The 17,877-nt window shown below is 34.3% G+C and overlaps 1 long non-coding RNA gene and 1 pseudogene across 2 annotated transcripts; one reads left to right on the top strand and one right to left on the bottom strand.

Annotated features, from left to right (window-relative positions):
- The first annotated feature begins 5,097 nt into the window (after window positions 1–5,097).
- Window positions 5,098–6,961, top strand: LOC105962319 (tetrahydroberberine oxidase pseudogene; annotated as a pseudogene). The gene has a single exon (XR_016034912.1). The product of XR_016034912.1 is annotated as a tetrahydroberberine oxidase pseudogene (transcript).
- A 572-nt stretch (window positions 6,962–7,533) lies between these two features.
- Window positions 7,534–17,318, bottom strand: LOC148766464 (uncharacterized). The gene is made up of 3 exons (XR_016034913.1): window positions 15,348–17,318; window positions 13,811–14,187; window positions 7,534–8,229 (listed from the first exon to the last, which is right to left on the bottom strand). It is a non-coding gene; the product is annotated as an uncharacterized LOC148766464 (long non-coding RNA).
- Between the last annotated feature and the right edge of the window lie 559 nt (window positions 17,319–17,877).

Genomic DNA, 17,877 nt, shown 5'->3' with positions numbered 1-17,877 from the left:
AGGTCCCTAGTGAGAAAACTAATTACAACTAAATGACAAGCTTAACTAAATCTTTGCTACACATTCTTTGTAAAATTCATTCCAAAAATTCCCCCCACTAACAAATTCGAATTATATTAATTAAAATTTAAATTGGATTTATCATCTTTTTAGCATGTAATATTTTCATTTTTCCATCTAATATTTTAATTTTCTTTTTACAAAAAACACGTTTTCCTTTTTTTTTCTTCTCTTTATTCATTTAATTATTTTTTACACTATTATAAAACAAAACAAAATCCTTTTTTTCTTTATAATATAGAAATTACCAAAAAAAAACATTTTTTTTTAATTAAATTTACATATTTTTTTTATATGTTGTTAATAATATTGTAGTCAACTTTGGTGTACTATGATATACTACGATATACTATGGTTTACGGTAAACTATAGTTTACTACAGTGTACTATGGTTTACTACGGACCTACGGTATACTATGGTTCACTACGGACCTACGGTATACTATGGTTTACTACGGCGTAATATTCCAAACCCTAGCATCAAAACACAATCTCACCCATCGGCAAACCCTAGCAGCAAAGAAATCACAGCCGACGCCAATTATTATTCACCAATCCTAGCCGTCAACCAAAACCCTAACGTCGTCAAAAAAACCCTAGATTGATGCAATCGCCTCTCACCATATATCGATCTAACCTCACACCACCATCTCCAAAGGCCACATCCACCATAACCATCACCCTTAGATTTGCCCCACCAAACCGTAGATCTCCTCCACCAAACCCTAGATCTATGGCGCCAACATCACCACGCCGCTAAAGATGCCACGAAACCCCGGCCCACCCACGCTACCATTACCCCCCACAACGTCGAGCACCACCTACACCATCCCCCAGCCCCTGAGCGCCGCCCCCCGCCGCCGCCCTCATGACCAACGTCGCTGCCCCCCCGAGCCGCCGTCGCCGGCGCCCCTAGAGCCGCCGCCGCCGCCATCACCATCCCTCCCCCCGTGCCACCGCCTCCAACACCATGTCGATTCCATCATCACAGCCACCATCCCCTCTCAAATCATGGAAAGGAGTGTAGCGAGAGAGATATCTTGAGATTGAGAGAAATAAAAGAGATAGCGAGACAGAGAAAACCAGAGAGAGAGAGAGCGAGACAGAAAGAACAAGAGAGAAGAAGAATAAAGAGGAAAAATAGATCTAAGAAGAAACGTGAATATGTGGGTTATAAGATTTAGGGTGTAAGGGCAAGATAGGGATTAAAAAAAAATTAAGGATGTGGGTCATATATTATTTCAATCTAAGGATTTAATTAAAAAAATGGATTTAGATTTGTTATTTAGTTCAAATTAGGTTTCGTACGAGGAACTTCTAGCATATTACCCCTTATTATTATTATTATTATTATTATTATTATTATTATTATTATTATTATTATTATTGTTATTGTTATTATTATTATTATTATTATTATTATTATTATTATTATTATTATTATTATTATTATTATTGTTATTATTATTATTATTATTATTATTATTATTATTATTATTATTATTATTATTATTATTATTATTATTATTATTATTATTATTATTATTATTATTATTATTATTATTATTATTATTATTATTATTATTATTATTATTATTATTATTATTATTATTATTATTATTATTATTATTATTATTATTATTATTATTATTATTATTATTATTATTATTATTATTATTATTATTATTATTATTATTATTATTATTATTATTATTATTATTATTATTATTATTATTATTATTATTATTATTATTATTATTATTATTATTATTATTATTATTATTATTATTATTATTATTATTATTATTATTATTATTATTATTATTATTATTATTATTATTATTATTATTATTATTATTATTATTATTATTATTATTATTATTATTATTATTATTATTATTATTATTATTATTATTATTATTATTATTATTATTATTATTATTATTATTATTATTATTATTATTATTATTATTATTATTATTATTATTATTATTATTATTATTATTATTATTATTATTATTATTATTATTATTATTATTATTATTATTATTATTATTATTATTATTATTATTATTATTATTATTATTATTATTATTATTATTATTATTATTATTATTATTATTATTATTATTATTATTATTATTATTATTATTATTATTATTATTATTATTATTATTATTATTATTATTATTATTATTATTATTATTATTATTATTATTATTATTATTATTATTATTATTATTATTATTATTATTATTATTATTATTATTATTATTATTATTATTATTATTATTATTATTATTATTATTATTATTATTAGGGGCATTAAGATATAGGTCCCTAGTGAGAAAACTAATTACAACTAAATGACAAGCTTAACTAAATCTTTGCTACACATTCTTTGTAAAATTCATTCCAAAAATTCCCCCCACTAACAAATTCGAATTATATTAATTAAAATTTAAATTGGATTTATCATCTTTTTAGCATGTAATATTTTCATTTTTCCATCTAATATTTTAATTTTCTTTTTACAAAAAACACGTTTTCCTTTTTTTTTCTTCTCTTTATTCATTTAATTATTTTTTACACTATTATAAAACAAAACAAAATCCTTTTTTTCTTTATAATATAAAAATTACCAAAAAAAAAACATTTTTTTTTAATTAAATTTACATATTTTTTTTATATGTTGTTAATAATATTGTAGTCAACTTTGGTGTACTATGATATACTACGATATACTATGGTTTACGGTAAACTATAGTTTACTACAGTGTACTATGGTTTACTACGGACCTACGGTATACTATGGTTCACTACGGACCTACGGTATACTATGGTTTACTACGGCGTAATATTCCAAACCCTAGCATCAAAACACAATCTCACCCATCGGCAAACCCTAGCAGCAAAGAAATCACAGCCGACGCCAATTATTATTCACCAATCCTAGCCGTCAACCAAAACCCTAACGTCGTCAAAAAAACCCTAGATTGATGCAATCGCCTCTCACCATATATCGATCTAACCTCACACCACCATCTCCAAAGGCCACATCCACCATAACCATCACCCTTAGATCTGCCCCACCAAACCGTAGATCTCCTCCACCAAACCCTAGATCTATGGCGCCAACATCACCACGCCGCTAAAGATGCCACGAAACCCCGGCCCACCCACGCTACCATTACCCCCCACAACGTCGAGCACCACCTACACCATCCCCCAGCCCCTGAGCGCCGCCCCCCGCCGCCGCCCTCATGACCAACGTCGCTGCCCCCCGAGCCGCCGTCGCCGGCGCCCCTAGAGCCGCCGCCGCCGCCATCACCATCCCTCCCCCCGTGCCACCGCCTCCAACACCATGTCGATTCCATCATCACAGCCACCATCCCCTCTCAAATCATGGAAAGGAGTGTAGCGAGAGAGATATCTTGAGATTGAGAGAAATAAAAGAGATAGCGAGACAGAGAAAACCAGAGAGAGAGAGAGCGAGACAGAAAGAACAAGAGAGAAGAAGAATAAAGAGGAAAAATAGATCTAAGAAGAAACGTGAATATGTGGGTTATAAGATTTAGGGTGTAAGGGCAAGATAGGGATTAAAAAAAAATTAAGGATGTGAGTCATATATTATTTCAATCTAAGGATTTAATTAAAAAAATGGATTTAGATTTGTTATTTAGTTCAAATTAGGTTTCGTACGAGGAACTTCTAGCATATTACCCCTTATTATTATTATTATTATTATTATTATTGTTATTGTTATTATTATTATTATTATTATTATTATTATTATTATTATTATTATTATTATTATTATTATTATTATTATTATTATTATTATTATTATTATTATTATTATTATTATTATTATTATTATTATTATTATTATTATTATTATTATTATTATTATTATTATTATTATTATTATTATTATTATTATTATTATTATTATTATTATTATTATTATTATTATTATTATTATTATTATTATTATTATTATTATTATTATTATTATTATTATTATTATTATTATTATTATTATTTATTATTATTATTATTATTATTATTATTATTATTATTATTATTATTATTATTATTATTATTATTATTATTATTATTATTATTATTATTTATTATTATTATTATTATTATTATTATTATTATTATTATTATTATTATTATTATTATTATTATTATTATTATTATTATTATTATTATTATTATTATTATTATTATTATTATTATTATTATTATTATTATTATTATTATTATTATTATTATTATTATTATTATTATTATTATTATTATTATTATTATTATTATTATTATTATTATTATTATTATTATTATTATTATTATTATTATTATTATTATTATTATTATTATTATTATTATTATTATTATTATTATTATTATTATTATTATTATTATTATTATTATTATTATTATTATTATTATTATTATTATTATTATTATTATTTATTATTATTATTATTATTATTATTATTATTATTATTATTATTATTATTATTATTATTATTATTATTATTATTATTATTATTATTATTATTATTATTATTATTATTATTATTATTATTATTATTATTATTATTATTATTATTATCATTATTATTATTATTATTATTATTATTATTATTATCATTATCATTATTATTATTATTATTATTATTATTATTATTATTATTATTATTATTATTATTATTATTATTATTATTATTATTATTATTATTATTATTATTATTATTATTATTATTATTATTATTATTATTATTATTATTATTATTATTATTATTATTATTATTATTATTATTATTATATATCTCCTTGTTTTGTTGAAAAGAAAAAGACCCATTCAAAGGAAGACCTAAAAACGCGATGCATGAAAAATGAAAACTGAAAAGTCCATGAAAAAGGAAAGTCTTCAAACCACAACTTTGAATTGACAAATTCACAAAGTTTTTACATAACATATTTATGTGGGTATAAATAGAAGCTCTCATTCCTCTCATTCTCATTCTCATATCAATCAACACAAATCCAATACAATACTTCATATTAATACTATTTAACAATGAAAACTCCGAATTCCTCTCTTTCAATTCTTATGATCGTATTGATGATCCTTTCATGTAATTCTTGCTACGTTCAATCGTCCCACAGTCCGCCTCAAAATGATTTTCTACAATGCCTATCCCTTCATTTGCCAAACAATACTGGAATTTCCAGTGTTGTTTATACCCCTAACGACGCTTTGTATCTATCGATTGTACTATCTTCCGTAAGAAGCCTTCGATTCAGATCAGCTTCCACTCCCAGACCTCAAGTAATCGTTACCCCGTTCGAAGAATCTCAAATTCAAACAACTATCCTCTGCGCCAGAGAGAATGGCATGCAGATTAGAATTCGAAGTGGCGGCCACGACTACGAGGGTCTTTCGTATACATCTCAAGTTCCATTCGTAGTCCTCGATTTGTTCAATTTCAGTGAAGTTGCAATCGACGTTGACCAAAAAACTGCATGGGTTGGGGCAGGTGCAATCATCGGGCAGCTCTACTATCGAATCAGCCAGACAAGTAAGACGCTCGCTTTTCCGGCAGGCGCATGTCCCACCGTCGGAGTTGGCGGTCTCTTTAGCGGTGGAGGGTACGGCCCGATGCTGAGGAAATTCGGCCTTGCCGCCGATAATATTATCGATGCTCGTATTATCGACGTTAATGGAAGGATTCTTGACAGAAAATCAATGGGAGAGGATCTTTTTTGGGCCATTAGAGGTGGCGGTGGCTCTAGCTTCGGTGTTATAACTGCATGGAAATTGAAGTTGGTTACGGTTCCGGAAACCCTAACCATATTCTCCGTTGGAAGAACACTGGAGCAGAATGCAACTCAGCTAGTTCATAAATGGCAATATATTGCTCCGAATATTAACGAAGATATATTGCTTTCGATTTCTATTGGTCCGGTGAATTCTAGTGGAGCTGCTGGTGGCAAAACTATTCAAGCCAACTTCAATTCGGTGTATCTCGGTGGGGTCGACAAACTGCTGCCGTTGTTGGAACAGAGCTTTCCGGAATTGGGAGTCAGGAGAGAAGATTGCACTGAGGTGAGCTGGATGCAATCGGCACTTTTCTTCGGCGGGTATTCAATACAAGTTTCGCCGGAAGTCGTAACGAGCAGAAACCCCGAAATTAGGAGCACGCTTCCGATAACAAGGTATTACTTCAAAGCGAAACTAGACTATGTGCAGGAACCAATCTCGATCAAAGGGTTCGAAGGAATGTGGAAACTCTTGCTAGAGAGAGAAGCAAATATGGGGGAGTTGTTAGTAGTCCCGTACGGTGGAAAAATGAAGGAAATATCGGAAACTGCGCTGCCATTCCCACACAGAGCCGGAAATCTATACAAAATTCAACAATTGGCTTATTGGGAAGAGAGTGGAGCAGTTGCATCGGAAAGATCGATAAATTGGTCGAGGAAACTACATGATTACATGACTCCTTACGCTTCAAAGTCTCCAAGAGCTTCGTATATGAATTATCGAGACCTCGATTTGGGAGTAAATAATTATAATGGAGATGGCAAAACAACAACAAGTTATGCGCAGGCTAGCGTTTGGGGGCTCAAGTATTTCAAGAACAACTTCAAAAGGTTGGTGCAGATAAAAACTAAGGTCGATCCAACTAACTTCTTCAGAAACGAGCAGAGTATTCCGTCCCTATATGCCAAGTCGTCGTCGAAGAATAACTAACTTTAAGACGACCGGGGTAACAATTAAGATAACTTTTCGAAATATTATTCTTTCATTTTCTTCTTATGTTCATAATTAATTAGTTGCTATATGTAACTTGTGTGTTTATAATCCTTTATTTTTATTTTTTTATTCTTTGTCAATTCTGTATTTTGAAAATTTATGTTGTAATTTATAACACTTGAAAAACCATACTGGTTCTGACAGCACACCGAAAATTCCTAATTTTATTATTTACCATGATAATATTGATATGTTAGATGCAATTTTTGGAAACAAAATTGAAAATTTTGAATTAAATATTGACATATCTTTTTTTTTTTTTAATTATGTGAAGCTATATAGATATAGGAAAAAAGAGAGGAAACACTATACTTGTTTCAATAAAGACCGTCTAGATTTTCATTTGATAACAATCCTTCAAATTGGGGTTCTCCAATTTTCCATGGTTTGATATCTTCCTCCTCTATTACTTGTATTGATCTTCGTGACTGTATATACACATCTTCGAGTAACGAATGTTGGATCATTAATCCAACATTGGACTTATATGTGAAATATTATGTGTTGCAAGACTGTCACGTAAAGTTAAGCCCGTTAAAGTGATCGATTAAAGTTTATCTGGATTGGGCTTTAATGTGTCTAATAGGGTGTGAGCCTTTAATGTGTAGAGACATTAGGGTAATTTTATTATAGTGATGGGCTAAAATAAAATTACACAAGATAGCCCATTAGGTTATCTATATATATTGGTCATGGTCCCCGGATCACATGTACGAATTCCATTCTCTATGTATTCCATCGACATAAAGAAAACGAAGAGAAGTCTAAAGGGTTCTCGGGTTCGGATGTACATGATGATCTGAAAGATCCATGATCGTTTCATATCAATTCCACCGGAGTAAGGTACGCTTCCGATTTAAGTTTATGCACAATATTCTTGATGATTCGGCATGACGGTTCCATGGGATTTATTCAAGTTTATTCCAACAAGTGGTATCAGAGAGCCGACCATGTTCGAATCATCTAGATTTTTTATTTATTCATTTTGATTGATTCTCCGTGTTATGAAATTGATTTTCATGGAATAAGTTTTTGATAATTTGGATTAAGGTTATCGGCAATAAGGTTACCTAACTAGGGTTTATTTCAACCTTAATTTGATTAATTCTATATAAGTACTTGGAAATTTCATGTCAGTTTTCTTGGTGGATTAAGAAATTCCAGAATTAAGGTTTAATTGTAAAATTGAAATCTGGAAAATTTGTGAATTCCCAATGATTTACTGATTAAGTTCAATATGAATTGAAATAAGGTTCCTTGATTCAATTAATTCATATGAAGGTTTAAGGTTAATCAAAAAATCTGAAATTCTATTTTGGGTCACAACAGGAATTTTCCTCTTCCGGCAATAGTTCAGGCTGTGATGATTGGCTGATTAAGGAGGGAAGGGTTACTTTTTTGAATTTCATTACGACGTCGTTTAGAGCAAGAGTTGTGTTTGACTTATAAAAACGTGTTATGGAGTAGCAATTATCCTCAAAAGAGACGGGCTCGTGAGTGGCACGTGAGAGGGTTGCATGGCTGCCATAAACCCTATGTTTTCAGTAAACCCTAGCTATATAAATGGAAAGTGGAGAAGAAACTCTCCAAGTTTGGACTAGCTAGTGTAGTTAGGGTAGGTAGCTGTAGTTGTCTTTTAGCAGCTGCCATTTTTATCTTTTGTAAGGCTTTATTTATTGTGTTTTCCTTTCTTGTATGAATTCAAAGCTCACTTTTGGAGTTGGTAATGAATGAAACCTATTTTCAGTTTTGTTTTGTTTTGTTGAGTTCCGGATATTAAAGCTAGTTCATGACATTTGGTAATCAGAGCATGGTTCCGGACATCACCTGTTCATTATCACTCAAGAATTACTCACCTCATATTCACTAAACACAGCACCACAAAGCACTTCACTGGCACAAAAATGAGTAGAAATAGGAATGAAATCACAGATCCATTGCAAGAAACCACGGATCCGTTCAGGGAGGAGCAGCGAGAGATAAATACCAGACACCAAGCATAGATGAGGACCTTGAAGGAAGAGATGACCAATATGAGCTTCAATATGGAGCAAGTTAAGAGATTACTTGAAGACATGACCAAGAACAACAAGGGGAAAGAACCAGTTTATGTGGTGGGGCAGTCATCTCAAAACGACAGGCTCTACACACCTCACCAAGACCATTTCATGCCGGGCTTCACACCAGACAGAAGTGTTGAGGGCAACAGAAGGAATCCCATGGAAGCTGAGAATGTGGGGCAGAGAGGGCAGGAGATGCAGATCTGCAACAATACAAGGGGGCCGAGGGGTGAGTTTCCCAAATTTAACGGAGAGGACCCCAGAACCTGGATAAGGAGGTGCAACAGGTACTTTGTCTTGAACCCTATGACTGATGTGGAGAGAGTAATGATGGCTGCTATGAATCTGGAGGGAAAGGCTGAATATTTGTACATGGATTATGTGGAAGGAAGGGAGTTTGTAGGGTGGAATGTATTCTCCAATATGGTGTATGAAAGGTTTATGGATGAGGAAGGAATAAATGTGGTGGAGCAGTTCCACAAGCTGAGACAAGAGGGAAGTGTAGAGGATTACAGGCTCAAGTTCGAGGAGCTCAAGGCCTTTATGGCTAAGAACCATAGGAACTTAGGTGAAGATTACTACATTAGAGCCTTTTTGGGAGGGATGAAGGATGAGCTGAAGAGCCTAGTGAAAGTGCTCAAACCTATGTCTTTAGCACAAGCTATACAGATAGCTAAGATGTATGAAAATACTTTGGACCACCTCAAGATGGGACTGAGAAACACTGTCAAATAAGCTACGAATATAGCCAATATGGGGGAAATGAGACTCACCAGGGAGGCACTAACAGAAACTGGAACACACCAAACCACAGTCATAAAGGAAACATCATAAGGAAGCTGTCTAAACCAGAAATGGAAGACAGAAAAAAGAGGGGATTGTGCTTCAATTGTGATGAGAGGTTTGTTCCAGGGCATAAGTGTAAGAATGTGTTCACCATTGTTGGAGTTGAAGAGGAGACAGATGAACGAGAAGGGTTAGAACAATTAGAGGAAGTGCCAGAAGGAGTAGGGGAAGAGACTATTGGCATCTCTCTCACTGCATTGACTGGGCAGTCAACTGCCAACACCTTGAAGGTCAGAGGCAAGGTCAAGAACAATTACTTGACAATGCTTCTTGACACAGGGAGCACTCATAGTTTCCTGGACCCTCAGACAGCAAGGAAACTTGGTTGTGAAGTAGTATACACTAACAAATTATTGGTCACAGTGGCCAATGGAAATCAAATGGATTGCAATGCTAAATGTCCAGCATTTCAGTGGGAAATGGGGAAGCATCACTTCATATTTGAGATGAGGTTGCTCAAATTAGGAGGGTGTGATGCAGTGATTGGTGTGGACTTTATGCAGAAGTTTGGGCCAGTGCTATTTGACCATGTGAATCAATTTGTCACTCTGAGGCATGGTATCAAAGACATAACCATTCATGCTGACAAGCAAGAGGCCTCTATCAGCATGATCACTGGCCAGATGCTGAGCAAGATGTTTAAGAAAGGGCAAGTAGGACTGGGGTGTTTTTTTATGATGAGTGGAGAACAGAAGGAACAGTCTTCAGATCAGGATCAGAATGACAGCATGGGGAGGTTACTGTTAGAATTTAAGGACATCTTTCAAGAACCTACAGAATTGCCACCTAACAGAAACATTGACCACTCAATCACCTTAAAAGAGGGAGCAGTTCCTTTTAAGGCACAACCATACAGATATCCTTACATGCAAAGGAAAGAAGTGGAGAAAATGGTAGAAGAGATGTTGAAAACTGGAATAATCCAAGCTAGCACCAGCCCATTTGCCTCACCAGTCCTTCTAGTGAAAAAGAAAGATGGGAGTTGGAGGTTTTGTGTGGACTACAGAAGGCTAAATGCCATCACTGTCAAGGATAGCTACCCTATCCCCATTATTGATGATCTCTTGGATGAGTTAGGCCAGGCCAGGGTGTTTTCTAAGATTGATTTGAGGGCTGGTTATCATCAAATTAGGGTCAAATCTGAGAACATCCCAAAAACTGCATTTGTGACTTCTTCAGGGCATTATGAGTTCAAGGTGATGCCATTTGGACTCACCAATGCTCCTGCAACCTTCCAATCTTTGATGAATGATATATTCAGGAGACAACTGAGGGAGTTTGTGCTGGTCTTCTTTGATGATATATTGATCTATAGTGCAAATGAAGCCATGCATTTGGACCACTTGAGGACAGTGCTAGAATTGTTGAGGCAGCACCAATTGTATGCAAAATCATCCAAGTGTAGCTTCAATCAGAAGAGGGTAGAGTACCTTGGATATGTAATTGATGAAAATGGAGTAGGGGTTGACCAAGAGAAGATTAGGAGTATCAAGGAGTGGCCACTACCACAGATAGTGAAAGCTTTGAGGGGGTTTTTAGGGTTGACAGGCTATTATAGAAAGTTTGTCAAGGGGTATGGAACCATTGCCAAGCCCTTGACAACACTACTCAAGAACGGGCAGTTTGGCTGGAATGATGAAGCAAACAAAGCATTTGAAGCACTAAAGGCAGCCATGATCAACACACCAGTGCTGCAGTTGCCCAACTTCAGCAAGAGCTTTGTGGTAGAGACTGATGCATGCCAGCATGGGATTGGGGCTGTTCTTATGCAAGAGGGTCACCCCATTGCTTACCTCAACAAAGCCTTAGGGCCAAGGAATGCTGGACTGTCCATATATGAAAAAGAGTTCCTAGCCATCCTCTTGGCAGTGCAGAAATGGAGATCATACTTGATCTGTGGAACATTCATTATTAGGACAGACCAGAAGAGTCTCAACAAGTATCTGTTGGAGCAGAAGTTGTCTACTCCACTACAACACAAGTACCTAGCCAAGCTTATGGGGTTCAACTACAAGATAGAGTACAAGAAAGGAGCAGAAAACAAGGCTGCTGATGCCCTCTCAAGGAGAGAAGAACCACTGGGGGTATCACAAATCACCCTTTTACAACCAATGTGGGTGAAAGAAGTAGGAGAGAGCTATATGAATGATAGAGAAGCAGAAGAAGCTATTGTAGAATGCACCATGAGACCAATGGATGTTTCCTTCTTTGAGTCCTGTGAAGGAATTCTGAGATGCAAAGGGAAGATTTATGTGGGAAGTAATCTTGATTTTAGGAGAAAAATCATAGAGTTCATACATAACTCTAGCTTTGGTGGGCACTCAGGGATTCAAGCCACTTTTCAAAGGGTTCAAAGTACTTTTTGGTGGCCACAGATGAAGCTTCACGTGGAGGAAGTGGTCAGAGAGTGCCACATATGTCAAATCAACAAGCATGAGAATGTAAGGAGCCCTGGCTTGCTGCAGCCTCTCCCCATACCAGACCAAGCTTGGTCTCACATCTCTATGGATTTCATTGTGGGGCTGCCTAACTCTAGAGGAAAAGAGATTATATGGGTAGTTGTAGATAGACTGACCAAATATGGGTATTTCATTGCTCTCAGCCACCCCCTTACAGCCTCTATGCTGTCCCAAGTCTTCATTGACACAGTGTACAAGTTGCATGGACTCCCTACTAGTATTGTGTCTGATAGGGACCCCATCTTCACTAGTAATTTCTGGAAGGAGCTCATGAAGGTCTTAGGGGTGCAGCAGCAGATGAGCTCTGCTTATCACCCTCAAACAGATGGTCAAACAGAAAGAGTGAACCAATGTTTGGAAACATACTTAAGGTGTATGTGTGGTCACTTTCCTAAGGAGTGGAGTAACTGGATTTCCTTAGCTGAATGGTGGTACAACACCAGTTACCACTCCACCATTCATAGAGCACCTTTTGAAGCTCTTTATGGGTATGCTCCCCCTCAGATGGGATATGGCCCTCACCTAATGCCTAAGACAGTGGGAGTAGAGACTTGGACTAAGGAACATCAAGCCACTACCCAGAAACTGAAGGAGTTGCTGAGGCAAGCTCAAGAAAGGATGAAGAGGTTTGCTAATTCCCACAGAAGTGGGAGGAATTTTGAAGAAGGAGAGTGGGCTTACCTGAAATTGAAACCCTACAAACAGCTCAGTCTGAGGAAGAGTAGGGTGTGGAAGCTAACCCCCAAATACTGTGGGCCATTCCTCATCCTAAGGAAGATTGGAGAAGTTGCTTATGAGCTGAAATTGCCTGATAACACCAACATCCACCCTGTCTTCCACGTTTCACAGTTGAAGAAGAAGGTAGGCAAGACATATAGGGTGGTGGAGGAATTACCTCCACTGGATGGGAAGAACCAAATCGTGCTTGTACCTGAGAAGGTGTTGGAGCATCGGTTGATAAAGAGGAAGAATGCAGCTGTGGGGCAGTGGTTAGTACAATGGGCACACTTGCCAGCTGAGGAAGCCACATGGGAAGATGGAGAGGAAATGATGAAGAAATACCCGAATTTTCAGCCATGAGACATGGCTGAAGTAAGGGGGGAGGAGTGTGATGATTGGCTGATTAAGGAGGGAAGGGTTACTTTTTTGAATTTCATTACGACGTCGTTTAGAGCAAGAGTTGTGTTTGACTTATAAAAACGTGTTATGGAGTAGCAATTATCCTCAAAAGAGACGGGCTCGTGAGTGGCACGTGAGAGGGTTGCATGGCTGCCATAAACCCTACGTTTTCAGTAAACCCTAGCTATATAAATGGAAAGTGGAGAAGAAACTCTCCAAGTTTGGACTAGCTAGTGTAGTTAGGGTAGGTAGCTGTAGTTGTCTTTTAGCAGCTGCCATTTTTATCTTTTGTAAGGCTTTATTTATTGTGTTTTCCTTTCTTGTATGAATTCAAAGCTCACTTTTGGAGTTGGTAATCAATGAAACCTATTTTCAGTTTTGTTTTGTTTTGTTGAGTTCCGGATATTAAAGCTAGTTCATGACACAGGCGAGACGGGGTGATATGGTGGTCTAGCGGCGGTTTTGATGCAGAAGGTGTGTGACGGCGGTTTGTTTGCTGAAGAAGCAAAATTAGGTTGATTAAGTTTTTGGGAAATTGCAATTTACCACGTTAATGTTAATTGAAATTGCTATTAAGTCCCCCATTTATGTTCTGCTAATTTGCACGACCGCTTTGTGGATATGGATTAGGTCAAGGAACTTATGGTTTATGAAATTAAAATTTGGTCCCCTGAGGTTATAATTGAAATTCTCTGAAATTTTAATTTGGTCCCCTAATTTAAGTTATTCCTGATTTTGGGCCGGGGTCGATTTGAAGTAACGAAAAATCTGCATTACAGCCTCAAGCTTTCGAAAATTTCATTTCAGTTCCCTTTTTTTTTAGGGGCTTTAAGCTATAGGTCCCTAGTGACAAACCTTATTTGAACTAAATGACAAATCTAACTAAACATTTGCTTCACATCCTTTATAAATTTCATTCCAAAAATACCCCCACATACAAAAAATAAAATATGCACCAAGTAATATTTAAACTGTATTTATCATTTTTTCATTCTTCATTTAACATTTTTATTTTCGCATCTAGCATTTTTGTTATTATTTTTTTTGGTAGAACAATTTTTCTTTTTGCATTTTCGTATTTTTTCCAATTTTTTTCTACATTATATTGAAAATTGTGATTTTTTTTTTTTTTTTGTTGGCCGTAGTCTTCTATAGAAACTCGTAGGAAACCATAGTAGTTTGTAGAAAACTGTAGTAATTCGTAGTCAAGTATTCTTAAAACCCTAATCTTCTTTTGAACCCTAGCCGTCACACACCATAGACACCCATAGATACTCATAGACATGAAATCGAAAATTTTCAGATTCGCTCCACCAAACCGTAGATCTCCTCCACCAAACCCTAGATCTGCGACGCTAACATCACCACGTCGCTAAAGATGCCACAAACCCCACCCACGTTGCCATTACCACCACACCCCACCCCCCCACCCCCAAAGTCGAGCACCACCGACACTATCCCCAGCCATGAGTGCCGCCACCACCAACAATTAGAACCACCACCGCCGCCACCAGCATCTGGAACCACCGCCGCCGCCCCCTGCATCTAGAACCACCGCCGACGCCACCAGCAACCAAAACCACCGCTGCCCACATCAAGATCCGAATTGAAAAACGCCTCGGTGACCAGTAGATTAACAATATAGTCTCCATAACCATCCCACCATAATTGAGAGAGAGATAAAAGAGAGAGATAAAGAGAGAGGAAGCAGCGAGAGAAAAGTAGAGAAACGAGAGAAAGAGAGAGAGAATTGAAAAAAAAGACACAGATCTGGTTTGAAGAACCGTAAAATAGAGGTTATATTTAGGGTATAAGGGCAAATTAGGAATTAAAAAAAACAAAAGGATTAGTTTAAAAAATGGGTGTATTTAAAATATTATATTTTAAAATAGGGGTGTATTTAAAAAAATTAGTTTGAGGTTGTAATTTAGTTCTAATTAAGTTTGGTAGGAGGGACCTAAACATATTAACCCCTTTTTTTTAAGTCTCTCTCAAAACTGTGATATACATTCAGAAAAATACATTTTAACCCCCAAATTAAGCATTTATGAATCTCAGGTCCGTTTTAAATCAAAGACTTTCCTTACAAAATTTCTATTCAGTCCTTCAAGTTTTTTTTTTTTTGGATTTTCTGAATTTGGGGCAAATGCAATTTTTAAGGAATGAAAAATTGATTTTAAGTTTTACAAAAGGTTTTGGGGCCACTTGAAATTTATGTTTTATGAAGAATCAAACGAATAAGTGAATTATTTTTTAATTCTCTTTAAGAACTTGTTTGGTCAATAAAGTGAGATTCAGTTTGAATTTCAATTTAGTTTCCTGAGGGATTTTTTTTTTTTTTTTTTTTTTTTTTTTTTTTGGGGAATTTCTGATTTCTAAAGTTCGAGTCTTTTTGGATTAATTAGTCAAATTATGGATATGAATTATTATAATTCAATTGGTTTTGACTCATTAAAGTTTCGTTTGTTTGTCAATATATGTATGAGTTATCATGTATAACTCGATAAGCTTTGACCCAATCGATATTTGGCACGTAGACTCGTGACTTTATTATAAATTTGAGTCTTCATTGTTTTGTGAAAATTCATAAGAATTTGGATTTATTTGTCCGAAATTTATTGTTGGCTTTAAATCTAATAAGGTTGAATTTGTGAGCTCATTTTATTTTAATCTCAAAATTCAAACAAATATGAATTTTATGATTTATGGTTTAAGCTCATCTTTGGGTTATAAAGTGAAGATTTCTAGTCGACTTTATTTTGACTTTAAATCTAAATAACGTGAAATTTGGGTTCATAAGGTAATTTAATTAAGCCTCTGACTAAAGATTGTTTGAGAAAGTCTAAAGGCTTAAATCCAGTTAAAATTCAAATATTGGTTTGGTTTATGTATTTTGATATGAATTAAGAGAAGCAACATCTCGCCTAAGTGAGCTCTCCTGTGAAACTTAATTTATTTTAAAATACAAAAGGTTTTGTGCATGTAATAATGTGGGTATTGTGTCGGCCCTAAGGAAGGCCAATACTTTGCAGAATTGCATGTGCACATTGTGGTGGTAAACGCGTGGCGATTATTTGGTGTTTTGCATGTGAATAATATTTTGGCCCTAAGGTAGAATTATTATTTGATGTGCTCTTATTGTCAGTGTTTGATTACTACACCAAGATATCACTTACAAGTTAATATCATTGTCCAAAGATAAGTTATTAATGGAGTGCCCGATATCTTGAGATGGAATATACCTTTATTTGAATTTGTGGTTGATATATAATAAATATGTGACGGTTATTAGAATTTCATGTGAACTGTAAATTGGCCCTAAGGTAGATTTATTGTTTGACACGATAGTTTACCGTCAATATTTATTTATAAACAGTTGCCGCTTAAAAAGTTAACGAGTCGTCCATAACTTCATGTTAACATTGGGCTAGGTATTTTATGATAAATGAACCCATTTCCGTTTAATTATGTCACACATACATAGATTCTATTTGATATTTTTTATGACATAATAGTAGTTGTGAGCATGTCTTCTTGTTTATGTTCTCTATTTAGTTCATGCTTTCGCTTCTGTATTCTCTGTCAATGTTAATTTTGGTTCTTGTGCTTTATAGCACAATTTACTTATTATTAGGGTGCATAGATCTTGATTTTACCTTTTAAATAGAACGACCAACTAGTTACTTCGGAATTAAAAGTTTCCTTAAGGTTAAGGTAAAAGGGACTTAAAGAATATGATCGTTCTAATTATAAGTATTAAGATCATTTGGTGCACCATTTAAGAAATCTTTAGGGGCATCAAGATTGATAGGGCAAGCACAAGAATATTTCTTAAGGCATTTTTTGATACGTTTTATTATTAAAATGACAAGTTTGAATCAAGTATAGTTTTGACTAATCTTGTTTCATTATTAATAAAGAAAAGAAATATAAAGGAGTACCTTCAGTATTAGTCTTATCTCACTTTCGGCTTAAGCACTAAAGTTACGATTTTTTAACTTTAAAGTGCATATAGTTTGATTTTTCTTTCTACATCTATAGTCAACATAAGGTTTGTTTCAAAACCTAAAGGATAAATAAATTCTTTGTCAGCTCTTATTTGACCGTGTAGAAATAAAATGACATAAGTGAGAAAAGACTAAAAGTACTCAGTTAGCTATTATCCCATAGAATGACACATTGTTGCAGTAGAGACATCATAATAGATTTTCCAAAAGTAACAGAATCATGTCCGCTTTATCTGTTATTTAAAGATATGAGTCTCCAAAGTATGTCAAATGACAAGTAAGGTTTTGCTTCTAATCTTAAGAGAAGCACTAAAGACTGCAACATATGGTTTTTAAGACGGGATGTATAAAATCTCTTAAGGATATTGAGTTTAAGGGGGGAGGAAGGGTTATACTCATTGTTCTATGAAAGAGAGAATTTATTTTTCTCATTTTGTTGCTATAGACAATAATAAAAATACTGTATTCTCCCACATGAAGGAAATTGCTCCTTA

Source organism: Erythranthe guttata, chromosome 12, assembly GCF_056151865.1.
Source record: "Erythranthe guttata isolate IM_541 chromosome 12, IM_541, whole genome shotgun sequence".
Classification (NCBI taxonomy): Eukaryota; Viridiplantae; Streptophyta; class Magnoliopsida; order Lamiales; family Phrymaceae; genus Erythranthe; species Erythranthe guttata.
The sequence above is the reverse complement of the archived record's forward strand: the minus strand, read 5'-3'. Positions and strand labels throughout refer to the sequence as shown.